Source organism: Macaca fascicularis, chromosome 4 (assembly GCF_037993035.2).
Source record: "Macaca fascicularis isolate 582-1 chromosome 4, T2T-MFA8v1.1".
Classification (NCBI taxonomy): domain Eukaryota; kingdom Metazoa; phylum Chordata; class Mammalia; order Primates; family Cercopithecidae; genus Macaca; species Macaca fascicularis.
Genome location: NC_088378.1, coordinates 151,208,756 through 151,235,849, shown reverse-complemented (window position 1 = coordinate 151,235,849; position 27,094 = coordinate 151,208,756). Strand labels below are relative to the sequence as shown.

Sequence of the window (27,094 nt, the reverse complement as noted above, 5' to 3'; positions counted from 1 at the left end):
TGGCAAAAGTCACTAGCAGAAAACATATACCAAGAGAATATTTCCTGTCTTCACTACTCTACAGATACCTCTTCCTAAAAAAATTTATTTTACTGTGGTAAGAACACTTAACCTGAAGTCTATCTTTAACAAATTTTTAAGTGGACAGTATGGTATTGTTGACTATAGGTACAATGTTGTCTCGCAGACCCCTAGAACTTATTCATCTTGTTGAACTGAAACTTTATACCTACTGATTAGTAACTCGTCATTCTCCCTTCCTCCCAGACCTACCATTCCAGTCTTTGATTCTATGAATTTGAATATTTTTGGATACCTCATATAAGTGCAATTATGCAATATTTGTCTTTGTGTAACTGGGTATTTCATTGATGTTTACTCATATTGCAGAATTTCCTTCTTTTTAAAGACTGAATAATCCTCTGTGTGTGTGTGTGTGTGTGTGTTTGTACATCACATTTAAAAAATCTCTTCATCTTTTGATACACATTTAGGTTGTTTCCATATCTTGGCTATTGTGAATAATTTTGCAGTGAAAATGGGAGTTCTAGTATCTCTTTGAGACCTTGATTTCAATTCTTTTGGATAAATACCCAGAAGTAAGGCTGGGTGTGGTGGCTTATGCCTGTGATTAAAGCACTTTGCGATGTCAAGGAGGGAGTATGGCTTGAGGTCAGGGATTTTAGACAATCTAGGCAACATAGCAAGACCCTGCCTCTACCCCCCCCCAAAAAAAAAAATAGCTAGGAGTGGCGATGTGTACCTATAGTCCTAGCTACTCTGGAGGCTAAGGCAGGAGGATCACTGGAGCCCAGGAAATCAAGGGATGGTGCCGCTGCATTCCAGCTGGAGTGACAGAGCAAGACACTATCTTAAAAAGCACAAAAAACAAGCAAGCAAAAAATACCCAAAAGTGGCATTGCTGAATCATATGGTAGTTGTATTTTTAATTTTTTCAGGAATTTCTGTACTGTTTTCTATAATGGCTGTACCATTTTGCGTTCCCACCAGCAGTGGGTTCCAGTTTCTCTACATCCTCGCAAACACTTGCGTTTTGTATTTTTGATAATAGCCATCCTCATATGTATAAGGTGATATCTCATTGTGATTTTGATTTGCGTTTCCTTGATAATTAGTGATGTCAAACTAAAAAGCTTCTGTACTGTAAAGGAAACAATCAATAGTGTGAAAAGGCAACCCATGGAATTTGCAGAAAATATTTGCAAACCATATATCTGATGAGATGTGAATCCCAAAAACATATAAAGAACTCTTACAATGAAATAGCAAAAAGACTAATAACCTGATTAAAAAATGGGCTAAGGACTTGTATAGTATGTCTCTAAAGAAGACACACAGGCTGGGTGTGGTGGCTCACACCTGTAATCCCAGCACTTTGTGAGGCTGAGGCGGGTGGATCACAAGGTCAGGAGTTCAAGACCAGCCTGGCCAATATGGTGAAACCCTGTTACTACTAAAAATACAAAAGTTAGCCAGGTGTGGTAGTGCACACCTGTAGTTCCAGCTTCTGGGAGGCTGAGGCAGGAGAATCACTTGAACCTGGGAGGCAGAGGTTGCAGTGAGCCAAGATTGCGCCATTGCACTCCAGCCTGGGTGACAGAGCGAGACTCTGTCCCAGAAAAAAAAAAAAGTCTTTATTACTATTCTTTAGGTGCAAAGTCACAGAATGCAGAGGTGCTTCATTCAAACTCAATTTACACCTGAGTGCCTTCCTCTTGAGGGCATGGCATGTCACAGTTAATATACCCCTCCAAAAACATATGGCTTGATTTAGGTATTGTTAAAATAGCTCCACTGTATACTTTGACTGTGTCACTGGAATTAAAAAGGAAATTATCTTGCTCACACACAACTGCAAGACAAACAGTTGAGTGTCTGTGTATTATTGTCAAATAGAATGGATATAGCATGTAAGTTTTAGCTGTGATGCACTCTAGAATGAGGAATTCCCCTTACAATTGAAAGGATATGGAGCATTCTTTTGAGGACTGCCTCACATATTTAATATATATCTTGTTTTGTCTGGGGACTGCTGCTCAGGACTCTGCCATCTGTAGTGGGTGGCAACCAAATCTCAGTCCTGAAGAATTCATCTGTTAATTTTCTTTCTTCCTCTGACTTGATGATACCATTGTGGTTACTTCTCCTCCCTCTCCAATCAATAACATCTCATTTTCCATTATTACATCTTAAGTATATTGCAATTGTTGCAAGCTGTTACATTTTCATTTTGGAAATGTGATGGCTGGAAAGATCACCCATCTGATGATCAAGAAAAAGGAGTAGGAGTCAAGTCCTCCAAATATGGACAGTCATTTGACTTAGTTCTTAGATGGAAGAGCAACTCTACCTGCATACATTTCGCAGTGTTAGCTCACCCAGCCATACCATTTTATAGATGAAGATCCTGGAGCTTGGAGATGAAGTCACCTGTCCACGTGGGGTGGATGTAGCTCCCAGAGCCCGGAGTCCTCACTCCACTCCACCTACTTCTTTTAAGCTTTACATTTGAAAGAATATCAGGATTTTAGAAGTAGTGTCTTACTTCTCTTTGAATATAAGGAAAGAAGTGTTTGACAATTAAAATCACCCAGAATTTTCTTTTCTTTTCTTTTCTTTTTTTGAGACAGACTTTTGCTCTTGTTGCCCAGGCTGGGGTGCAGTGGTATGATTTTGGCTCACCGCAACCTCTGCCTCCCGGGTTCAAGCACTTCTCCTGCCTCAGCCTCCCGGGTAGCTGGGATTACAGGCATGTGCCACCATGCCTGGCTAATTTTGTATTTTTAGTGGAGACAGGGTTTCTCCGTGTTGGTCAGGCTGGTCTCGAACTCCTGACCTCGGGTGATCGCCCACCTCGGGCTCCCAAAGTGCTGGGATTATAGGCGTGAGACACTGCACCTGGCCCGAAATCACCCAGAATTTTCTGCACCGCTTTTCTTTACCCAAATGTTGGAGTGGCAGGCCTCACACAATGTCTGGAGTCACGTCACAAATTAGTTTTAACAAGTGGAAGAAATCACCCGAAAGGTGACTTCCTAGAAGTCTCTTTGTGTTCTTGTTTTTCATTCTTTGGTTGTTCTTTAATGGAAAACACTTTTTTGTGTGTGTGTGGGGGTTAGGGTGAGGAATGGTTCTAGCTTTTTACCAATGCATTTCAAATTTAGAAAAAATAGAATCGTTTATGTGTGAAAAGTTGTGTGGGAACCTTTCTTGGAAAGAAATTTAAATGTTTAAGGAATGTGCTCTAAATTGCAGGAAGAGTGTGGACTGGTGGGATTATGCAATGTTGGGACCAGGGTGCAGCTCAATCTAGTCTGGGATTACCCATGGGTGAGCCTGCCATGGGGCTATTCTCTCCACAATGGCTTGGGCCCAGGGGTGTTGGTGGGAGGCTGGGGATGGGGTGTGCTGAACTTCCCCTTCCTCCCATCTCCACTGGCTTCTGCCCTGGGGCCAGTGGCAGGCAGTGGTGGTTCTGGTTGGTGAACACATTGGGAGGAAGAGCAGAAATTCAATACTTGGGACACATTTTTTTCAGGGAAGTGTGTCTTTGCAGTTTGAATTAAAAATGCAAAATGAGTGTCCAGGCGCGGGCTTACGCCTGTAATCCCAGCACTTTGGGAGGCTGAGGCGGGCGGATCACCTGAAGTTGGGGGTTTGAGATCAGCCTGACCAACGTGGAGAAACCCCGTCTCTACTAAAAATACAAAATTAGGAGGACATGGTGGTGCATGCCTTAATTCCAGCTACTTGGTAGGCTGAGGCAGGAGAATTGCTTGAACCCGGGAGGCGGAGGTTGCAGTGAGCAGAGATTGCGCCACTGCACTCCAGCCTGGGCAACGAGAGCAAAACTCCATCTAAAAAAAAAAAAAATGCAAAATGAGGGGCTGGGTGCGATGGCTCATGCCTGTAATCCCTGCACTTTGGGAGGCTGAGGCAGGCAGATCATTTGAGGTTAGGAGTTTGAGACCAGCCTGACCAACATGGTGAAACCCCAATTCTACTAAAAATTACAAAAAAAAAGAGCCAGGTGCGGTGGCTCACGCCTGTAATCCCAGCACTTTGGGAAGCCGAGGCAGGTGGAACCTGAGGTCAGGAGTTCAAGAGCAGCCTCTGGCCAAGATGGTGAAGCCCCGTCTCTACTAAAAATACAAATATTACCTGGCATGGTGGCAGGCACCTGTAATCCCAGCTGCTTGGGAGGCTGAGGTAGAGAATTGCTTGAACCCGGAGGTGGAGGTTGCAGTGAGCCGAGATCGTGCCACTGCACTCCAGCCTGGGCGACAGAGCGAGACTCCGTCTCAAAAAAAAGAAAAAAAAAAATTAGCTGGGTGTGGTAGGGGGGCGCCTGTAATCCCAGCTACTAGGGGAGGCTGAGGCAGGAGAATCACCTGAACTCAGGAGGTGGAGGTTGCAGTGAGCTGCGATTGCTCCACTGCACTCCAGCCTGGGCAACAGAGTGACAGTTCATCTAAAAAAGAAAAAAAAAAAAAAACTGGAAATGAGGGTTTATTTCCCTTTGCCAGGTGCAGTATTATATTCCTTTCACAACAAAGTGTCAAGGAAAAGAGTCAAACTCTGTAAAATATTTAAAGAGGTTTATTCTGAGCCACATATGAGTGACCATGGCCCCAGGCACAATCTCAAGAGGCCCTGAAAACTTGCACCCAAGGTGGTTGAGTTACAGTTTGGTTTTATGTTTTAGAGAGACATAAGGTATCGATCAACACATGTGGAGTATACATTGGTTCTGTCTTTAAAGGCAGCATAACTCAACGTGGGGACTTACAGGTCATAGGTGAATTCAAATATTTTCTGATTAGCAGTTGGTTGAAAGAGTTAAGTAATTATCTAAAGACCTGGAGGAGTGTTTGGGTTAAGATAAGGGGTTGTGGAGACCAAGGTTCCTATTACAAAGTGATATAGGTGGTTGCCCTCAGAGACAATAGATGGCAAGTGTTTCCTATTCAGACCTTAAAAGGTGCTAGACTCAGTTAATCTCCTCACTATTGAGAGGGCCTGGAAGAGGGAAGGACCCAGTTGTTAGTAGAAGTTCTTTACAGATGCAATCTTTCCTACACACACACACACACACACACACACACACACACACACACACACACACACACACACACACACACACACACACACACACACACACACACACACACACACACACACACACACACACACAACAGCTTTGTAGGGGCATTTCAAAATATGGCAAGGAAACATTTTTTGGGTGTAAAATATTTTGATACACACACACACACACACACACACACACACACACACACACACACACACACACACACACACACAACAGCTTTGTAGGGGCATTTCAAAATATGGCAAGGAAACATTTTTTGGGTGTAAAATATTTTGATTTCCTTCCATATCTATCATGTGATTTTATGCCAGAGTCAGGTTGGGGAGTAAGCCAAGTCATATAGGGTTAAGTAAAACCCATCTGATGAGATTTTATGGTTTGTAGGGTGTGACTCCCCAGGTCCTTTAGATAAGAATTTATCTTATAAATTCTTATAAATATGGGCAAGAGAGGAAAAAGGTCAGTTTAGTTCGCAAAAGAAAAATCCTCAGGTGAAAGTTATGTCCAAAAGGAATGGATTGAACTGATTGTAGTAACGGGGCCAATTTTGCAGGCATCCATTACTTCTTTTCTCTCTCTTCTTTCCCTGCCTCCAGCTCTTTTAAGTCTATTCTCTTTTCTTGAGACATGATCTGGCTCTGCTGCCCAGGCTAAAGTGTAGTGGTACTATCAAGACTCACTGCAGCCTCGAATTCCTGGGTGCAAGCGATCCTCCCCCCTCAGCCTCCTGTGTAGCTGAGACTACAGGTGTGCACTACCACACCTGGCTTCTTCACATCTGTTCTATTAATCCATTGATGTTTGCCTTTATAATATTTGTGTGTGTGTGTGTACCTTTTAATATAAATGATACCAGATGCACCTGTATAAGTTTTCATATGGCTGATGTAACAAAGTAGCACAAATTTGGTGGCTTAACAGAAATGTATTCCTTCCAGTTCTAGAGGGCAGAAGTCCAAAATCAGTGTCACTGGGATGAAAAGGTGTCAGCAGAACTGTGTTCCCAACAAGGGCTCTATTGAAGGATTGGTTCCTTGTCTCTTCCAGCTTCTGGTGGCTGCCAACATTCCTTGGCTTGTGGCTGCAGCACTCCAATCTTCAAGGCCAGTGTCTGTCCATCTCTCTCTCTGCTCTACCTTCACATGGCCTTCTCCTGTGTGTGTTCGTGTCAAATCTCCCTCCCCTCTCTCATAATGACACTTGCGACTGTGTTGAGGTACCATCCAGGTGACCCATGATAATTTCCCCATCCAAAGATCCTTAATTTAATCACATCTGCAAAGATCCTTTTTCCAAATAAGGTAGTATTTATAGACTCCAGGGATTAGGACCGGATGCCTTTGGAGCCACTATTCAGTCTCTTATAATACCTATTATGCAACTTGCTTTTCTTGAAGTCCACAATATCTCTTAGAGACTTTTTTTTCCTATGTTGGCTAACATAGACCTTCCTCACTTGAAGTCATTGCTGTAGAGTGTCCCCAGGATGGGTATTTCATATTTTGTTTTCAGTTTATTAAATTGATGAGTGATGTTTTAATTTTTTTTCCATTACAGACATGTGGTAATGATTGGGGAAGGGGCTAAAGTGCTATACACTGATTGACAGTACGTGTTACATCTCAGGGGTACGGGATGAGTCCTTCAGAATATTTTCCTGGCCGGGCGTGGTAGCTCACGCACTTTGGGAGGCTGAGGCAGGTGGATCGCCTAAAGTCAGGAGTTCGAGACCAGCCTGGCCAACATGGCAAAACCCCATCTCTACTAAAAATACAAAAATTAGCAGGGTGAGGTGGCAGATGCCAGTAATCCCAGCTACTAAGAAGGCTGAGGCGTGAGAATCGCTTGAACCCAGGAGGCAGAGGTTGCAGTGAGCCGAGATCGCGCCACTGCACTCCAGCCTGGGTGACAGAGCGGAAAAAAAAAAAAAAGAATTCCTGGCTACTTCCAGAGTTTTCTTGTTGTAATAACTAAACCCCTCTCCTGGTCCTTCCTGGTCATCCTGACCGCTGGTGTTGAAAAGTAGGTGAAATACTCACCAGCTGTCTGGCCTTAGGCATTTACCTCTCTCTCAGTGCCTCGGGTGCTAGGTGCTTAGTCTGTAAAACAGGTATCATCATAGCATCTACCTCCAGGGTTCTCAGGGGTTTGGAGGAGTTAATGTATCTAAAGCATTCAAAACCTGCCAGGCACACAGTGGGTGCTTTACTAGTGTTAGTTTTTGTTGTTACTGTTAACGGCTCCTTTTCCCACCCACACCCAAGGAAAAACTCTCAAATAGCTGGCATGAGTATGGTCATCCACCCCAGCAGCCTGCCTGTCTGTGAGGGCCTCCGCCCTCAGTGAGCGGCTTGGTCCTACTCACCTGGGCTCCTTTCTGCTCCCTTTCCTCCCACTGTTGAGTCTCTCTTCCCTGGGGTTAATCCACCAACCATTTCGCCCTCTTCTGTGTTTGAGCTTCATCCCTACCCACTTTTCTTCTCCCTCTGTTGCTTCCTTCCATTCCTTTTTTCTCTTGAGACAGAGTGTGGCGCCATCTTGGCTCACTGCAACCTCCGCCTCCCAGGTTCAAGCAATTCTCCTGCCTTAGCGTCCCAAGTAGCTGGGACTACAGACGTACACCACCACGCCCTGCTGATTTTTGTATTTTTAGTAGAGACGGGGTTTCACCCTGGTGGCCAGGCTGGTCTCGAACTCCTGACCTCAGGTGATCTGCCTGCCTAGGTCTCCCAAGGCGTGAGCCACTACGCCTGGCCTCTGCTCTCTTTCTTCCACCTTTCTCTTTGACCTTATTCCTCCTGCCACCCCCCCTTTTATTATTAAAACAGCTTAAACAGTGGGATAAAGGTCACATTCTATTGTATTTCTTGAGGGATGACACTTAGCTAGACTGTGTGACTAGAAAGACTGAAAATTTCCAACAGAAGGAATAGCAAGCAGGCTGAGAGGACCAGAAAGGTACTCAACCCTAAAGCTTGTGTAAAGTAGAGTGATAAAAACCCACAAAAATTAAGTTGCCTAGCACAGTTCAGTAGTGGAGAAGGCGGTCTTTATGGAGGGTAAATAGAGGTATTTAGGATAAAAGTCTGAAACACTTAGATTTTGGTTAATGATGTCAAAGAAATGTTCTTAATTTTATGGAAAAACTGTTTTTTAAATCCTAGACAATTCTGCCTAATTCTTTTGGTGTGTACATGTATGTGTGTGGCTGTGTACAGACACACCTTCATATTTTAAAATAAATTTACTGTGAACTTGCTAACTTTATTTTATATTTTATTTTATTTTTGAGATGGAGTTTTGCTCTTGTTGCCCGGGCTGGAGTGCAATGGCTCAATCTTGGCTCACTGCAGCCTCTGCCTCCCAGGTTCACGTGATTCTCTTGCCTCAGCCTCCTAAGTAGCTGGGACTACAGGCACCCGCCACCACGCCCAGCTAATTTTTAAAATATTTTTAGTAGAGACAGGGTTTCACCATGTTGGCCAGGCTGGTCTCGAACTCCTGACCTTAGGTGATCTGCCCGCCTCGGCCTCCCAAAGTGCTGGGATTATAGGCGTGAGCCACCGTGTGCGGCCTATTGTTTTTATTTTTTAAGAGAGTCTCACTCTGTTGCCCAGGCTGGAGTGCAGGGGCATGATCTCGGCTCACTGCCACCTCCGCCTCTTGGGTTCAAGTCATTCTTGTGCCTCAGCCTCCCTAGTAGCTGGGACTAATTTTTGTATTTTCAGTGGAGACGGGGGTTTCACCATGTTGACCAGGCTGGTCTCGAACTCCTGACCTCAAGTGATTGCCGACCTCGGCTTCTCAAAGTCAAACCTGCTAACTTTAAATCGTGTATATTGTTAGTTTTAGGGAGATGTTTTAATTCCATGTACTTAAATGTTCCTCTGAGACACAATATATCATTTCTGAATAAGCTCTTTTCTTTTTTCTAATTCACTTTTCTCCAAATTTCCGAAATCTGCTAATAATAAATATAATATACATATATATGTATATAATAATATAATAATAAACAGGGCTCTAGCATTCTGATATGTTTGTTCAAGATCTGGTTCGCAGCTTTTGTAGTCAACTGGTTTTGTGTGACAAAGTTTTGTATGTTTATAAAAGTTTTTAAATCATTTCATAATTGGTGATGTTGTAGAAAAAAACAGGTTCTTGTCACGCGACCCGGAGAAGTTTGACACGCAGACACTTTGAAGGGTGAAGGGGAACGGAATTTATTGGGTGAAAAAAAAACCTCTCAGCAGAGTGAGAGGGGTTCCGGTTAACAGGCCTTCATCTCACAGATTGAATCTCAGGTTCCCACCCAGGAAGAGGAGAGGCCTGTCTCCTTCCCCCTGCAAACAGCCTGAACTTCCTGAGGCTCCACCCCATCCTCCCAGTAGGCAGGCAGGTGGGAGATTCTGGGGGTATGCGGGGAGTAGGGTGTGTGTGGAGGGAGAAGGGGTGTATGGGGGGGCTCCTCCTTCGCAGGTGGGAGATTCCGGGGGGTGGCGGGGGTGGGCTCCTCCTTATACCTTTCTCCTGCATCTATCAGTGAAGGCACTGAGGTTTGCAATTGTATAATATCCAGGTTTGCAATTGTATAATACAATTGTATAATTGTATAATATCCAGAGTTGAAAATAAAAAACAAAAATATAAAGCCACAGTAGCGCTCCCCCTTTTTTTTTTTTTAATTTTGAGATGGAGTTTCACTCTTGTTGCCCAGGCTGGAGTGCAATGGCACGATGTCGGCTCACTGCAATCTCTGCCTCCAGGGTTCAAGTGATTCTCCTGCCTCAGCCTCCCAAGTAGCTGGAATTACAGGCGCCTGCCACAATGCCCAGCTAATTTTTTGTATTTTTAGTTAGAGACGGGGTTTCAACATGTTGGCCAGGTGGGTCTCGAACTCCTGACCTCAGGTGATCCACCCGCCTCGACCTCCCAAAGTGCTGGGATTACAGGCGTGACCCACCGAACCGGCATCATTCCCTTTTAAAATGCCAGCTAGGTAATAATCTTTTCCTTTCGAATCAAGTGGGGGTTTCTCTAAGAAAGGTAGAGTATTTCTCTGTGAGGCCAGGAGGCTATTGTTGGGTCCAAGAACAAATGCTTAGAGATAAGCTTGTTGGCCTCTCACCTTGTTGTGGGAGGGTTCAGCATAGACAAGACATGTGTCTTCCCCTTTTCTGCCACCTTCCTTTTTGCCTACAATGCCCGTTTTTGATATTCAGCTGGTGAGAGTGGATGAATAATTTGTATCATAGTGTCGTCAGCCTCCTCAGAAACCCATAAAGATTTCTTTAAGGATTTGGATCCGGTATCTTTCGGAATTAAGCCCTAAATTATTATGAAGGTGAACCTAGGGTATATGTCTTGCCTGTGGTGTGTGTGCTGCTATCCTTTGAAGCAGAATGATTTGTGGATCATTTTACCAGTCCTTTCTCTTTTTTGGTCAAATGCAGATGGCATGGAGGAAATGGAAAGTTCTAGGCATTTTTACAAGCACTACTATATAACTCTTATGAACCGGATAAATTTAGAAGACAAAGTAAGTGGTTAGTTTCTTGGACTTCAGTTTTCTAATCTGTAAAATCAAGAGTTGTATCAAAGTTTCTTTCTGGCTTCAAATTCTGTAATTCTTTCTTTGAGAATTGTGTAGCATGTATAATATTTATGGGAAATAAAGTTTAAGTCACTAAAAAGAGGCAGAAATCAGGTTATCACTCACAGGGCTGTTTTTTCAGCCTAGTCTCTGCCAATCCAAACCTTGTTAAAACTACAATGTGGCAAGAGATGATGTCCTATTATTATTTCTTTCACTCGAGAATGCTTCAGCTATATAGATCTATCAAAGCAGTTGTTACACTGGTGAGTTTCCCCATATCCATCAGAAGAAGAAAATCCATCACGCTTTTGACTACTTTTTCCTCTCCAAGAAAATGATCTTTAAGAGAATGACATGTAATATAGACTTTACTATTCTTAAGGCTTTGGAGAAACTGCATCTGAAATAAAATCAATACATGATGCAGTGCTGTATGTACATTTCAAATATTGAATGGCAAAGCATTTTATCAAAGACTTTGGGACTAAATACCCATCCCAGACTTACATAAGGTAGGATAGAATGCAGTAGAGATACGAGTGTACCTCCTGTGTATATAATACCTAGTTGTGGTTCAGTTACTCCGTATATCTCAACTACACTAACAGAAAGAGGTAGACTCATTAGAGCTTAAGAAATGTAGACATTAGGGCTGGTATGTTTAGAAATTTGTTGTTTTTTTTTTTAGAGTTCCATCCCATAATCTCAGTTTAAGTTATAATGATGGTTACCAAGCAACTTAAGAGGAACAAAAGCACAGTCTTAGCCTTTATATTTCTAGCTGAGGAAAGTAGTCGACAAATAAAACAGAATTCTGTCTCAGTTATGCACTGAGTGTGTGACGTGTGACCTTAATCTCTTTTTTTTTTTTTTTTTTTTTTTTGAGGTGGAGTTTCGCTCTTGTCCCCCTGCTGGAGTGCAGTGGTGTGATCTCAGCTCACTGCAAGCTCTTCCTCCCGGGTTCAAGCAATTCTTCTGCCTCAGCCTCCCAAGTAGCTGGGATTACAGGTGCCCACCATCATGCCTGGCTAATTTTTGTATTTTTAGTAGGAGATGGGGTTTCACCATATTGGCCAGGCTGGTCTTGAACTTCTGACCTCAAGTGATCCGCCTGCTTTGGCCTCCCACAGTGCTGGGATTACAGACTTGAGCCACCGTGCCGGGCCCCAAATCTCTTAACCTTCCTGGATTTGGTCCTTGAAACCAGTAATTTAAAATTACTGGCTAAATTAATTAAAATTACCGGTTACATTAATTAAAACAAATGACCAATAAATCCAAACAGACACTGAGTCTTTTTGTTGGTGTAAATTCCTTTATACGTTTCATAATGTCTTCTGTGATATTAGTTTACTTTTGGGAATTAAAACCTATACAGAAAACCATCAGTTTCACTAAGATTTTACCATGGAGTTATATATTAGATCATCTTCATTTACTTAATAAAGTGTTAAACACAAAGTTACTTCTACTTTTATTTGGGTTTTCTATGTTTTAAAAATTAAGACTATGTATTCCTTCCCTCACAAAATTCAGCTCTGCGATTCATTAATGTACTCGAATACTTTTTGGTTTTCTATTTACTTTTCAATATGATCTTTAATTTTTCATTTAATATGATCTATCATTTTATGATATTCCAATGGCCTCTTTTGGGTATAAGGTGGAATCACATTCACAGGTCAGCCTGAGATCCACCGGCTGATAGTCCTGCCCTGGGGCCAGCAGACCCTCAGCCTCCTTTGTAGTTCTTTTTCTTCTTCCTTTTGGGGAAGGATGTTAGAACGGACTGGCTTTGATGTCTGTCAGGCTGTTTCCTGCCCATCTGCCATTGCCCGCTTTCAACTCCCAGGGCCATTGCTCCTCATGGTCTCAGGGTTTACAGCCAACATCACTGGGTTGGCTTCAAAAGGGGCTACTCTGGCCGGGCATGGTGTCTCACACCTGTAATCTCAGCACTTTGCGAGGCTGAGGTGGGCGAATCACAAGGTCAAGAGATCAAGACCAACCTGACCAACATGGTGAAACCTCGTCTCTACTAAAAATACAAACAAATTAGCTGGGTGTGGTGGTGCGTGCCTGTAGTCCCAGCTACTCGGGAGGCTGAGGCAGGAGAATCACTTGAACCCGGGAGGCGGAGGTTGCAGTGAGCCAAGATCGTGCCACTGCACTTGGGCCTGGTGACAGAGAGAGACTCCATCTCAAAAAACAAACAAACAAACAAAAAACAAAAACAAAAACCAAAAACACACACGCACAAAGGGGCTACTCTCCCATTTATCACTGTAGTCCAAGCTTGGACACAGACCCTTCTCATAGTTCCTCAACGATTTCTAAGATAAGGCTATACTTTTGGTGTTTTTTGAGACACAGTCTAGCTCTGTCACCCAGGCTGAGGGGCAGTGGTGTGATCATAGCTCGCTGTAGCCTCTTCCTCCTGCGCTCAAGCCACCCTCCTGCCTCAGCCTCCCTAGTAGCTGGAACTATAGGAGAACTCCACCATGCCAGGCTAATTTTTTTTTTCATTTTTTTGCAAAGACTGGGTCTCACTATGTTGCCCAGGGTAAGTTATAGCATTTAACATAACTTTATTAAAGGTATAAGGTAACAGGAGAGAATTATAGCCTACAGAATAACTTACGACCAGATGTGAGATGATAAGTTTTGGAATTTATAGTTTTGGAATTTATATGCACATCTGCATAGCTTTAATTTTAGATTGACCTGCTCCCAGGCTCTGCCTGCTTTGCATGGAGGTGAAAATACTCCCCACCATGTCCAGACTCCTGAGAATCCAGGCCAAAGCCTCACTTGTCTCAGAGAAAAAAAGGAGAGTTTCTCCTTCAGTCTAAGGCCTTTTTTTCCTTTCAGGATCTACCTCTTTTCAGGATGATCGATGGAAAGAATACTCATTTCCTTTGATGAACATTTCACAGTTTAGGAGTGCTATTAGCTTCATTCATAGCCCTAGCGAGACCTCTGTGTAATACCATGGTCCGTAAGTTTTTAGCTTTGAGTACACATTCTCAAAGTACATAGGCTTTGAGTGATCCACGAAACCCATGAAGCTGTGTGCAGTTTTCTGGCCACATGCCTTTTTCTCGGTAGCAGATCCATCACCCTCGTCAGGTTAGTAAAGTGGTCAGCATCTCCCCAGAAGATTAAGAACCGCTTCAGTAGGTCCAGCAACCAGACATTGGTTCAAGTGTGGATTAGTCATGTAGAGCATCAGGGGTTTCCTCCAGGTAGGGCTTCACTTAGAGTCCCTCCGCCAACAGCAGATAAAGCTGACTTTTCACATCTTTTCTCCACACATTTGTCTCTGCTTCTGATCCACAAATAAGGGGTAAAATGCAGGTATCTCCATAGAGTGGTTTGTAGAAACCATATGGTCCAAATCCATTCTTGGACAAGAAGCATTTCTCCAGAGTTAACAGAGTCTGCAGAGATGTAATTTTGCCTAGGCTTTACAGCTGTGGGTCTTGTAACAATCTTCATTTCATAAGGTCTTTGCATAATTAAACTGCCTATTTGGCCAGTCTTCCTAGGATGAAGAAATTGTCTCTACAAAGTAGTACTCAGTTTCTACAAAGAGTCTATTGCCAAAGGATATCCACCTCGCTGTGGTTTGAACGTACTATCGGGATTTTAGAAATCTTATAGCCAAGATTTAGCTAGGTCTAATTTTTTTTTTATTTTTTCTTTTACTTCTTTATGTATTTATTTTGAGACAGAGTATCGCTCTGTCGCCCAGACTCACTGCAACCTCCACCTCCCGGGTTTAAGCAATTCTTCTGCTTGGGCCTCCTGAGTAGCTGGGATTACAGGCGCACACCACCACACCTGGCTAATTTTTTTTTTTTTTAGTAGAGGCAGAGTTTCACGATGTTGGCCAGGCTGGTCTCAAACTCCTGACCTCAGGTGATCCGCCCACCTTGGCCTCCCAGAGTGCTGGGATTACAGGTGTGAGCTACCTTACCCAACCCTAAGTCTAAATTCTAATAGCCACCTATACTCCCTTCTCTCAGCAGCCTTTGCGAGATGGAAACTTCTTTGAGGTACCTGCCGCAGGACTTGGAGTCTAGGGGAGGGATGATGGCAATGAAAGGTTTCTTTTCTCCTGTCACATCTTGCTCCAGACCTCTTGTGTTGTCTCCTGTTACACTTGGATCTCAGGCATCTATCCGGGGTTGATGTTGGAGTCCCCCAGGTGCCTCATAGGTCCCCTGGACACTGGCAGGGTCACCTTTCTTTTTTGAAATTGCACGGCAGCTTGATGTACATTGTAGTGAATCCAATTTATGATTCCTGGCAATACATTTACTAAGTGCCATTTATCTTTTTGCCTGTGGAACTTATTCACTCTTCTAAGCAATGCCTGGATGTTCATTCCTGTCTGGACCTCAGGTTAGGCATGAGAGTGAGGTAAAGACATTTGCAACAGGGTTGCAACTTTAGAAATTGGGGGCATGACTGGGCACAGTGGCTTATGCCTGTAATCCCAACATTTTGGGAGACCGAGGTGGGAGGATCACCTGAAGTCAGGAGTTCGAGATCAGACTGGTCAACATGTTGAAACCCTGTCTCTACTAAGAATAAAAAAAAAAATTAGCTGGGTATGGTGGTGGGCTCTTGTAATCGCAGATACTCGAGAAGCTGAGGCAGGAGAATCGCTTGAACCCGGGAGGTGGAGGTTGCAGTGAGCTGAGATCGCGCCACTGCACTCCAGCCTGGGCGACAGAGTGAGACTCCGTCTCAAAAAAAAAATAAAGTGGCGGGGTGGGGGGACCAAGGCAAATAGTCTTGAGGCCTACTAACATAAAAGAAGAATCAGAATCTTGTGCAGTGGTGCCTGCCTTTACTCCCAGTTACTAGGGAGGCTGAGGTGGGAAAATTGCTTGAGCCCAGGAGTTTGAGGCTACAGCGTGATATAATTGCCAGTGCACTCCAAGCCTGGGCAATATAACGAGACCTTGTCTTTAAAAAAAAAAGTTCAAGAAGGGCTTTTGACTGGGTCTCGTTTTCTGCCTCTGCTGTCCATTTCTCAGCATATTTTGGTTTGAAATGGGATTGCTTTTTTTTTTTTTTGCCTTCATCAACTGTTTTTCTTACGTGGTTCTCCTTGTTAGAGGTGGATGCTGGGGCTTTGAAAGCAATCTGCTGAGTGGTTTCTAATATTACTGTTAGGCTTGGGAAAAGGAAATCTGAGGGATGTGAATTTGGATCAGTGACCTGGCAGGCTGTCAGTTTTCTCAGGGTGACGTAATTTCTTGCTTAGGTGCCATCAGTGAAGTTTAACAAAGTCCTCTCACTTCCATCCCACATGAAGGAACTCAGGCGGTGATTACAAAATAGTGTTGCTGAATCTCGCTACAATCAGTGCAAGGGTAGAACATGTCTCCAGGTTATGATCATGGCTCCTTCCTCTCTTTGCTCTCCATGATCAGATTTCCCCCTCTATTGCTTTGTTTTGATGGGTATTTTACAGGAACCCGGGAGAGAACAGTGTCAGGCACTGTACTCTGGTACCATTTCACCTCCAATTTAGAATATTTTAATAAGTGATTATTTCGCCGGGCGCGGTGGCTCACACCTGTAATCCCAGCACTTTGGGAGGCCGAGGCGGTTGGATCACGAGCTCAGGAGATCGAGACTATCCTGGCTAACACCGTGAAACCCTGTCTCTACTAAAAAAAAAAAAAATACAAAAAATTAACCGGGCGTGGTGGCAGGTGCCTGTAGTCCCTGCCACTCGGGAGGCTGAGGCAGGGGAATGGCATGAACCTGGGAGGTGGAGCTTGCAGTGAGCCGAGATCGCGCCAATGCACTCCAGCCTGGGCGACAGAGCAAGACTCTGTCTCAAAAAATAAATAAATAAATAAGTGATGATTTTACAAATTTGCAACTTGTGATCATTTATTCATTGATAGAGAATGCTAGCCAATTAAAAATAGCAACTTTGCTAGTGTCTTAGAGTTTGAAATTTCACGTGAAGGAAATGTAAAATTAGGAAGTATGTAATAAATAGTTGAGGATTGGAGGGTCTTTTAGTTTGTCAGCAACTTTTAAGTGTATCAATTATTGTAGAGGATTTGATTGTCCTTTTATGTACTATTAATATTAACTATCCCACCTTAGACTAGATGAAAATAATTGTTTTACAACATTATTAATACCTTAGTTTCAAACATAGAGGATGTAAAGAAATGTGTTGATAAACCATTTTGTAATTTATTTATTTATTTAATTTTTGAGGCAGAGTTTCGCTCTAGTTGCCTAGGCTGGAGTGCAATGGCGTGATCTAGGCTCACCACAATCTCCGCCCGCCCCCTGGGTTCAAGCGATTCTCCTGCCTCAGCCTCCCGAGTACCTGGGATTACAGGCACGTGCCACCACACCCGGCTAATTTTTGTATTTTTAGTAGAGACAGGGTTTCTCCATGTTGATCAGGCTGGTCTCGAACTCCTGACCTCAGGTGATCTGCCCGCCTCGGCCTCCCAAAGTTCTGGGATCACAGGCGTGAGCCACCGCGCCCGGCACCGTTGTGTAATTTAGACCTTCACTAAGTTATACTGTCTTCCCTCATCTGATTGCCCCGAACTGGTACCATTGTAATCTCTGTTCCAACCACAGAGACAGTTTGCAGAATTTTCAGGGCTGGGCCGCAGTTCTGGCTCAGGTTTCTGTGGATGCTGAGGTTTCCACTGACTTTCAAGATAGCATGGGGGTGGGGGCGTTGTGTCCTACGCTGGGGTCAGAAGCTGAACTTCTGTTGCCTTAGCATTTCGCCAGTGGCACCTGTGCCATGTGTCTTTAGTGTAGGTGCTTTTTCCTGGTATTTGTTTGAGCTGTTAGTGTTCAGCCTTGGTCATTTAGATTCTTCTTATCTCCCTGTTATCATGGTGCTTAGTTTAGTTTTTTTTTTTTTTTTGAGATGGAGTCGCACTCGGTCATCCAGGCTGGAGTGCACCCTCAGCTCACTGCAACCTCTGCCTTTTGGGTTCAAGTGATTCTCCTGCCTCAGCCTTCTAAGTAGCTGGGACTACAAGCGTGCACCACTATACCTGGCTAATTTTGGTATTTTTAGTAAAGATGGGGTTTCACCATGTTGGCCAGGCTGGTCTTGAACTCCCGACCTCAAGTAATTCGCCCACTTCAGCCTCCCAAAGTGCTGGGATTACAGGTGTGAGCCACTGTGCCCACCCCTCTTTTTATGAATTTTTTTTTTTTCAAATATTCTTTTCCTCACAACTGCACTTTGTAATGCATAGGGTTAATATATTGTTATTAGACCTCCCAGGCCAAGCTTCGAATAGAGCAAAGAGTCACTGAGAGCTGGACGTGTAGACAGGGGCCTAGAAAGTTTTGGTGATTTGTGCAAGGTAACCCAGTGGGTGGTAACAGAGCTGAGACTGCTGGGAGCTCCTTTTCAGTGATGCTTAACCACGTCTCCCTTCTGCTGCCTGTAGCCATTTCTGTGTCTGGACTTGTAATCACAGGTGGATTCATATGACACCTCTCTAACTGCACCAAGAACAGGAATGTCCACTCTCCTTGAAGGATATGAGTTGTAATGTGGATTCTTGGTCTACTTTGGGGGCTCTTCTTATGTTTAATGCACTTGTTGCAGCATATACTGAGAGTCTGTGAAACGTTTTCAGATGTAAGCTATTGAATCATTTCAAGAATTTGTATTCATTAGTACTCATAGCACAAATGCCATTCCTGTCCCTTAAAGTGTGCAAAGCAGGGGTGTTTGAGGGCTTGGCAACCAACGTGTGGGCACCTCTATTTTGAAATCGGTTTTGTTTGCATTTAACAAAGGTTAACAAAAAAGTCCTTTTGGGAAGTTTGGCCAGGGTCCTAGAATTTGTACGTGCCTTTGCAGTGTGCTCATACTCTGTGGGACATCTAGGATCCTCAGCCCCTTGTTCTCTGCTTTTTCAGTTGACCAAGTTAAATATTAAAGGAAGAGGATTTATTTCCTGCTAGCAGGGGATTTTACACTGTAAAAGGCTTTTAAATAATTTTTTAAAGTTGTGATAAAATACACATAACGTAAAATTTACCATTCGAACCATTTTTAAGCATACAGTTCAGTGGCGTTAAGTATATTCACATCATTGTGCAACCATCACCACCATCCATCTCCAGAACGTTTCTCATCTTGCAGGACTGCAACTGGGCATGGTAAAATATTTTGTATGCACAAATAAATCTTTAAAGCTGAAACAGGCCGGGCACAATGGCTCATGCCTGTAATCCCAGCTCTTTGGGAGGCTGAGGCAGGTGGATCATGAAGTCAGGAGTTCGAGAGCAGCCTGACCAATATGGTGAAACCCCATCTCTACTAAAAATACAGAAATTAGCTGGCCGTGGTGGCACACGCCTGTAGTCCCAGCTGTTCGGGAGGCTGAGGCAGGAGAATCGCTTGAACTTGGGAGGTGGAGGTTGCAGTAAGCTGAGATCGCACCACTGCACTCCAGCCTGGGCTAGACAGTGAAACTCCATCAAAAAACAAACAAACAAACAAAAAAAGGCTGAAACAATAAAATTCTTATGGTAGAAGGTGCAGTAGTGACATATCTCTAATTCAATTTATATTCTCCATTTCTTTAACATTTCAACATCTTCAAGTAACATTTATATGGTGTTTTCTTATATTCTCATTGAAGATTCAAAACTCATGTGAGGTAGGCATGAATATTCCCATTTTATAAACGAGGAATTTGAAGTAGTAACAGAAAAAGGTAATGAACAAATCAGGACTCCAGCTTAGTGCTGTGGACTTTAAATCCTTTTCTGTCTCCATTCTACTGTGCTTCAAAAGGCTGTGACTAATGTTTTCTTTATCTATCTTATCTACCTAGCTAGCTGGCTGGCTGGCTATTTAGCTAGCCGTGTCTTTATTTTGTGGGGATGGAGCAGGCATTGAGGGAGGATTTCTGGAGTTTTGTTTTAAATTCTGGGTCTTGCCCTGACAGCAGACAGTCGTGTTCCTAACCTTGGGCATCTCATCGGATCAGGGATTATGGTGTTTTGCCTAAACACTTAGTAGATGCAGCAGCTGTCTATTCAAATATTACTTTAAAAAATGCCTGGAATTGTATTTAAATTGCTTCAATTATTCACTAATTAAATTGCAGATTGTTTCTACTGGGGATTTTGCACTAGGCTGAGTTTCCTCAATTGTTTGTGTTGGACAATGACAAAATAAATCTTTTGCATTGTAGCTTAGTAAAAAATCCTGCTGAATGGGCTAAATAAGTTCACAATCATCTCATAAGAGACTTATTTTTTAAAAAAACAAATTTTTTTTTGGTAAGACCAGGCATGGACAGATACTGTTGGTTTTTATTTCTGTACTTTGGTTCTGGTGCTTAAAATACCTGGAGGGGTCGCAGACACAACGGAGGCCCATGTGTTCTATTGAATGTGTCATCTTCCTTGGTCTGCATGGGTTTTACCAACAACTGCACAATGGAATTCAAATATTTTAAAACCACATGTGTGTTTCTCACATGGCTGCTACAATTTTTTTTTTTTTTTTTTTTTTTTTTTTTTTTTTTTTTTTTTTTGAGACAGAGTCTTGCTCTGTCGCCCAGGCTGGGGTGCAGTGGCCGGATCTCTGCTCACTGCAAGCTCCGCCTCCCGGGTTTAGACCATTCTCCTGCCTCAGCCTCCCGAGTAGCTGGGACTACAGGCGCCCGCCACCTCGCCCGGCTAGTTTTTTGTATTTTTTAGTAGAGACGGGGTTTTACCGTGTTAGCCAGGATGGTCTCGATCTCCTGACCTCGTGATCCGCCCGTCTCGGCCTCCCAAAGTGCTGGGATTACAGGCTTGAGCCACCGTGCCCGGCCGGCTGCTACAATTTAAATCTTTTGTCAGCCTGTTCAAGGGGTTAGATGTAGCAACCAGTTTGCCCTAGGACTTTATCTAGAGTCCTTATAAATGGTCGTCTTGCTATAGCATTTACAAAGCCTTTCTCTATGTGCTGTTTTCATTCACAGGGAGGAGGAAAAAACAAAATTGGGAAAAGGAAAGAACTTAGAAGGGTTCAGTGTCCCTGCAGAGCAGGAGCTTGTAGCAATATGCCCTTGATATTTTTAAATAAAAATGCCTGCTTGCTCTTAAAATGCAAATTGTTTCCATTCCCCTAAAAAAAAAAAGCACAATTTCATGCTAATGTTCACCTCTCTATCCACAGATAATTAAGACTTTGCTCTCAGAATAAATAAGTACCTAACACTTATGAGCACTAGCTTTGGGGCAGCCAGTGTCTATGCTAAACCTTTCACATGCATGAGCCTATGTAATGCTCAAAACGTAGTGAGGAAGGTGGTATTCTCCCCATTTTACAGAAAGGAAAAAGAAGTTCAGGGAGGAGGTTAAGAGACCTGCTTGAATGTCTCACTGATAGTAAGTGGCAGATCTGGGATTGGGTCCTTTCTGTGATGTAAGTGTTCAGGGTTTTTAAGAAGCAACGGGTTTTTTTTTTTTTAAGGGTTGTTGCTAATATTAATCATCTTCAGATATGAGAACCAATGTGGAAGCAGCTCAGCATATGGATGTTACAGCCAATCTCAGATAAGATGGAAGAGGCAAGTTCTGTTCAACAATGTGCTAACATCGGCAGAGCTGAAGTGGGGAGCTGGAGAGGTACCAAAATATTGGATAGGAAACCGAATGCTTTTTCAAATCAAGTACCTCTGAGTGACCCTAGACAGTTGGTGAGAAAGAGTTTGTCACCAACATAAATAATTGGAAAGAAGTGTTAGATGCGTTTGAAGCAACCCAGAGATTCCCTTGTGAAGCTGTTGAGAAGAGACTAGAGTGTGAAGAAAAGAAGCTTGCTTGGTGTCCAAGATAAAATAAGGGATGGATCTTAGCACTACAGATGGAAACTGCAGCAGCAAATAACAGAACCAGAAGAGATACTTTTTCATGTGGATTCATACAGAAAGGATGTCAGGTAACTAATGATGAAAGCAAATAAATCCCCAGTGGCTATAGTATCAGATAAAAATGCAGGACACATTAAAAATGGGCTCTCTACATACAAATTCCTCTTTTGAGACAATCTACACCATATAAATTTTATTTTATTTTATTTGAGACGGAGTTTCACTCTTGTTGTCCAGGCTGGAGTGCAGTGGCACGATCTCGGCTCACCACAACGTCCGCCTCCCGGGTTCAAGTGATTCTCCTGCCTCAGCCTCCTGAGTAGCTGGGATTACAGGCATGGATCACCAGGCCCGGCTAATTTTTGTATTTTTGGTAGAGACGGGGTTTCTCCATGTTGGTCAGGCTGGTCTCGAACTCTTGATCTCAGGTGATCCGCCCACCTTGGCCTTCCAAAGTGCTGGGATTACAGGTGTGAGCCACCGCGCCCAGCTACCATATAAATTATATTGTAGGTAAAGGTCTGTGGTAGCCTTATATATTCAATTCATTTAAAACAAACCCAAGGACCTCTTTCCACAGATTCTCATACCACATTATTGTTAAGCGTACATTCTCCTTATTAATTTTTGGAAGTAAGTGTAGTTATTATGTTCTTAAAGTTGTTTCCCGGCCGGCCGTGGTTGCTCACACCTGTAATCTCAGCACTTTGGGAGACTGAGGCGGGTATGGATCACTTGAGGTCAGGAGTTTGAGAGCAGCCTGTTCAACATAGTGAAACCTTGTCTCTACTAAAAATACAAAAATTAGCTGGGCGTGGTGGTGGGTGCCTTTAATCCCAGCTACTTGGGAGGCCGAGGCAGGAGAATCACTTGAACCAGGGAGGTGGAGGTTGCAATGAGCTGAGATCACGCCACTGCATTCTAGCCTGGGCGACAGAGTAAGACTCTGTCTCAAAAAAAAAAAAAAAAAAAAATTGTTTCCCAGTGTTAGTTTTAGAAGATTATATAGCAGATGCCATGCTGAGGTAGTTCAGGGACCTTTTGTAAGGTAGTGATGAAATTCAGAGCTGGAGGGTGACTTACAGGTCAGTGAGAATAAAATGTTGCTGCTTATTTCTGAATGTCAAGTCACAATGACCTACTTCTTTATTCTTCTTTATTCTTATCTTTTTCATGATTCAAGTTTTCCAGGCATAAAATATTTGGAGGTGTTTTTTTCTCTTTCTTTGCTACTTCTCCTATGGTCATTGTGTTTCTTGCACTGGTCTGGCAAGGTAGACTTTTAAATCATATTTTAAGTTAAAAGATATGGTAAAATATTTTGAAACATTTAACAGGTTTTATTAGACAAATAGAAATTGTGTCACATTTGTGTACAAAAATGTTTCACTAAAATTAGGATTTCATTTAGATCTGTGTGTTTCTGTATGTGTGTGTGTGTGTGTGTCTGTCTCACAGCCCCTTCTGAAAATTTCTTGAAAGCAATAGAATGTTACCCCAAAAGGAAAAAAACACACCCATATATTCACTTGCACATTAGATTTTTTTCATAAAATTCCAAATAGTGGATTCATCCTTGAACTCCTGTTTATGAATCATTTGTTCTGAAATATCAGAGGCCATTTTGGATATACTTGGCTTTGGCTATTTGTGTAGTCTCCAGAGAAAGGTGGATGTTTGAAGTTGTATGACTTAGTGGGAAATTTCTACATTTCAAGTGTAAGAGAAAATAAATCCTTTGCAAACCACGGGCCATACCCTGTATAAGGGAGACAGATAACATGAGTTTGAGGGTATTATGGAGATTTTGGATTGGAGGGAAATGGGGCTAGAGAAATATTAGAAAGCATAATTAATGGCTTTAGTGGTTTTTTAAAAACTTGGAACATACAATAACAAATGCAGTGAAGACAAATGGTGGTAAATATTTGCAGTTACACTAGACCTTAAAGGCAGGGACTGTGTCCTAGTGGTGTGTGATCTGGGAGCTCATACCTGGGAGTCAGTAATTGGTTGTGAGAGTGGAAGAGGCCAGTTCTCATTAGAGACCTGGGAGGAGATGAGTTCTGGGCCAGAGCTTCATCTTGAAGCTTGTTAGTTTTTTTTTTTGAGATGGAATATCGCTGTTGCCAGGCTGGAGTGCAGTGGTGTGATCTCGGCTCACTGCAATCTCCGCCTCCCAGATTCAAGCAATTCTCTGCCTCAGCCACCTGAGTAGCTGGGATTACAGGCGCCCACCACCACCCCCGGCTAATTTTTGTATTTTTAGTAGAGATGGAGTTTCACCATCTTGGCCAGGCTGGTCTTAAATTCCTGACCTCATGATCCGCCCGCCTCGGCCTCCCAAGGTTCTGGGATGACAGGTGTGATCCACCGCGCCCAGCCGAAGCTTGCTAGATTTAAACTTTCCCCTGCAAGGCACTCAGTCTTAAACCACCTAACGTGATGGGGAAAGCCTGGAAGAGTTGAGAAGTCTCCCTGCCCTCCTTTCTCCTTCGAGGTAGAGGCATCTAACTCCCCAGCTCCTGCATTGTTACTGAGAGACCTGCAGCTAAACAAATGGTGCAAACCTTGGCCTAAAAGGAGCCAAAATTATCACCTTAGACTACATTTACCATCCTACTAGCAATATGTAGTGAAAGACCACCTGCCTTCATCCTCTTGTAAATCCCAAGAAACAGTAATCCCCTGTTTCTACCACTCACGTGACATGCATTAAGTAATTGCTTTCGTTCCTTTACTAGACTGAAAGGGACCTTCATTTAAGGTCAGGGATCTTTTCTAACACAATTTAGTAGTCCTTGCCTACCATGGAAAGCTACACACGTATTGCGGGTGCTCAACAAATGGTTGCTGAGCAAATGTTAAAAAGGCCAGGTAGGGCGTGCCCCTGAAAATCTCTAAAAATTCTCTTTGGATTGTCTCTAATACTGATCAAGTTGGAACAATGATTCAATATTTTGCGGTCAGAGGCTGAACCATTTCCTTGTCGTTAGGACAATCAGTTTTGTAATTTACCCTTAGTGTACATTGCAAGTAAATTGTAGTACTTGCATTTTTGGTTTCAATGATGTATAGAACCATGGCGAATGGAATTATAGTCAGGTTCTGGTAATTTTAATGTATCGTCTCAGCTGTGGGCAGGGATAAGGTAGGGCCATTCATTAAATAACCATTCATTGATTAACATGTGCTAGGTGTGATTTTATGCATTGAGGAAATAAACAAGAAAAAAATGTGTTTTTTGCTTGTAGGTAGTTCTCAGCTTGTTAGGGGAGCTAGATGCATGAGCAGTAGTTAGAATCTCTAATGTGTTAAGTGAGAGAGAAGTAAGGAAGGGAGGGACAAAGGAGGAACTGATTGATTTGGCTTGGGTGCAGGGAGAGGGGCCTTAAGTATGAGTTGAGAGTCCAGGAGTTCAAGACCAGCCTCGGAAATACAGTGAGACCCCATTCTCTACAAAATTAATTAATTAATTAGTTAAAAAATTAGCTGGACATGGTGGCATGTGCCTGTAGTCCCAACTACTTGGGAGGTTGAGGCAGAAGGATTGCCTGATCCCGGGGGGTCCAGGTTACAGTGAGCACTGCACTCCAGCCTAGGCAACAGAGTAAGACATTGCCTCAAAAAATTAAAAAGAAAAGAAAAGGAAAAAAAAGTATCAGCAGAGAGTGCTAGGCAATGAGTGCCAATGAGACTGGAGTGGTGACATTCCAAGCATAGAAAAGAGCGTGTGCAGAGCACAGAGGAAGATGTGGAGATCCCTAAGTAGTGTGCCTGGGGCATGAGATACAAAGGCCAGGGAACAACTGGAGATGAGGATGGACAAGGGCGGGGTGGAGACGCTGTAGCTGCTCTTAACCTTCCATAGGGTAGTTTTTTTTTTTTTTTTTTTTTTTTTTTTTTTGTAGGTACCAGGTGTTTTTGAGAGTGAAAGAAGGTTCTAACTACTGGTTTGTTTTGTAGTAAATATCTCAATCCAGATCTCAGGTCTAGCTGAGGGAGGAGCCTTGGGCAAATAGTAAACAGGGACTGGAATTGGCTATAGGAGCTGTGTCATCACCCTTGTTCTTCAAATTATAAAGGAAGCCTAAACACACAAAGTCCAGTGTGGGCCGGGGTGACTGCCAGATGTGCACAGGATCATTATTGTACAAGGTGGCAAGATTCTCTTGGATATTGGTTTATCTATTTGCTTGGAATTAAGAGAAATAGGGTTGAACTTGAAGTTTTTCTCGTTATCGTATTTTGACTTGGAAATCTGAGTCAAACTAATGGTGCAATCTCCTTTCCATGTGGGGCTGATCTCAGAAGAGTAGTGGCTTGTAGTGTAAATAAAATAGGAGTAACAGCAAACGATTAACATACTGAATCCAGGTCACTTAGCACTTAGCACTCAGTGGGGTAAGGACTACTCAGACCCAGCACTCGTATAACCCGTATAACCCGTATAACTGGATTTACATGTTCTGGCCCCCTATTCAATGTCTGACAAGCAGTTTTAATACAAAAAAAACCCAAAAAACTTCATATTTTTATATACCTAGTAGCATTGTTAATCCTGTTTGTTTCTCAATTCAGTAACAAACAGGATAAATAACAAATATGTGTCAAATACCTTCTATGTGCTAGGTTAAATTTTAGGAAACCTTAAAAAAGGAGACCTTCCTTCCAGCTCATTTCCAGAAGAACACTTGCCAGAGACTTCAGAGTCTGTTTGAGTGAAAACTTTGTCATTAATTAATTTATTTTATTCATTCAATAGAGATTTATTCTGGACACTTACAAAGTACCAGGCACGATGTTAGGCACTGGCGTTGGGAGTTTGATGCTGAACACTGCAGGCCGCATCCTTGTCTTCATGGAGTTTCCATACTAGGGGGCTATTGACAAATCATAATAGCATTGCAGTGTAGCATGATAAATCATTTGAATGAGTAAATATAAGGTGCCTTGGGAGAGTAAGCAGGGGTTATCTAACCCAGACTTAGAGGAAAGGCTTCTGGGAGAATGTCATGTGTAAGCAGAGACTTGATGAAAACAAGAGTGGGTCAAAGGATGGAAAAGGGGGAGGATGGGTTAGGATTGGGGTGGGAGGCATCTCGAGCATTCACAAGGTCATGTGCCAAAGCCCGCTGTGTGCGTGTGGTGGTCGGAGGTGGGAGGTGTTGGGAGGGAATAAAAGCAGTTTAGCTTGGCTGTAGTGTGGAGTGTGAGGTGGAAGCAGAGAAATGGGGCTGGAGCATTGTATAAATCCTGACCATACTTTGAGCTCCGTAAAGGTGTTTGGAATTTATCCTAATTCCAATAGGAGACTGACTTTCCTAGAACGATCTGTGTAGCTGGTGTGTGAAGAATGGAAGGGGTGAGGCAAACTGGAAGACAGGTAGACTAGTTAGGAAGTTTATGCAGTAATCCAGTGGGGAGATAATAGTAGCCCTAATTAGGGGAGTGGCTGTAGGA

At 43.0% G+C, this 27,094-nt stretch overlaps 1 protein-coding gene across 41 annotated transcripts in view; it reads left to right on the top strand.

Moving 5' to 3' along the window:
* The window catches only part of LOC107129614 (uncharacterized), a 487,674-nt gene that overhangs the window by 45,496 nt on the left and 415,084 nt on the right, over positions 1 to 27,094 (top strand). For 2 of the 41 annotated variants that reach the window (XR_012434177.1, XR_012434193.1), the window contains exon 3: positions 21,232 to 21,699. The exons of the other annotated variants lie outside the window; for them this stretch is intronic. The gene's annotated coding sequence lies outside the window, so the exon portion shown is untranslated. The remainder of the gene's footprint in view (positions 1 to 21,231; positions 21,700 to 27,094) is intronic. 41 annotated transcript variants of the gene reach the window in all.